Source organism: Hevea brasiliensis, chromosome 9, assembly GCF_030052815.1.
Source record: "Hevea brasiliensis isolate MT/VB/25A 57/8 chromosome 9, ASM3005281v1, whole genome shotgun sequence".
Lineage (NCBI taxonomy): Eukaryota > Viridiplantae > Streptophyta > Magnoliopsida > Malpighiales > Euphorbiaceae > Hevea > Hevea brasiliensis.
Genome location: NC_079501.1, coordinates 24,265,800 through 24,266,945, shown reverse-complemented (window position 1 = coordinate 24,266,945; position 1,146 = coordinate 24,265,800). Strand labels below are relative to the sequence as shown.

The 1,146-nt window shown below is 36.5% G+C and overlaps 1 non-coding gene across 1 annotated transcript; it reads right to left on the bottom strand.

Annotated features, from left to right (window-relative positions):
• Positions 1-827: 827 nt before the first annotated feature.
• On the bottom strand, positions 828-935 carry LOC131183547 (small nucleolar RNA R71). The gene has a single exon (XR_009151595.1). It is a non-coding gene; the product is annotated as a small nucleolar RNA R71 (small nucleolar RNA).
• Positions 936-1,146: the final 211 nt, after the last annotated feature.

Below are 1,146 nucleotides of genomic sequence, written 5' to 3'. Positions count from 1 at the left end.
TTATATAAAAAATCCAATCATTAACACAACTCCTCGTGGGAACGATATCTTTTTCTATACTACTTGTACGACCCGTGCACTTGCGGTTGGGCCACATCAAGTTTTTGGCGCCGTTGCCGGGGAGTTATTTGTTTAAGATTGAATTCTTGATTATTTTAGTTGTTTATAGTTTTATCTTTGTTATCTTTTCATTTTGTGTTTGTTTGTTCTTTTTTAGGTACTTTTAATCTTTTATGAGAAGAGCTAGAAGCACAAGTGACACATCCTTATTGTTCAATCCTGAAATTGAGAAATTTTGTAAAGCTAACAAGATATAAACCAGGAAAAGAAAAGAAGCTTTGAGAGAAACTGAATTAGAAGCAGACATGGCTGATGAAAGAATGAGAATTGGTGATAATGCTGGAAATGATCGAAACAATGAAAATGTCGCCCAAGGTGAAGAGATTGTAAATGCTAATGTGCCTAGAGGAAGTATGATGGATCATGCTTTTCCTCATTTTGATGACTTGAGAGAGAGCATAGCAAGACCAAGAATTGATGCAAATAGATACAAGATGGATTTTGGAGTTCTTCAAATGATTCAAAATTCTCAATTTGGAGGACATCCTTCCGAAAATCCACACACATCTGAAGAAGTTTGCTATGATCTGCGACATGCAAAAACAACCTGGAGTGTCTGATGATGTAGCAAGATTGAAGCTATTCCCATTCTCTTTGAAAGATAGAGCATTGGATTGGCTTGATTCTTTACCTCACAACTCCATTACAAATTGGGAGCAACTCACTGATGCATTTCTTGCACAATATTTTCCACCTGGAAAAACTCAAGAATTGAGGAATCAAATGACAGCTTTCAGACCAAGAGAAGATGAAACTCTCTATGAGTCATGGATGAGATGGAAGGAATTAGAGAGACAATGCCCACATCATACCATTCCGAAATGGATGATAAATCAGAATTTTTACACAAATGTTACTCCTGCAATTAGAGGAATTATTGATGCTCAAACAGGAGAAGAATTTATTATGAAGCATGAAGATGAAGCTTATGAGCTATTGGAGAAAATTGCAAAGAATACTCATCTTTGGAGTAGTCCAAGAGGACCAGCTCCAACTCAAAAAAGGCAAGCTGCTGGAATGTATGAT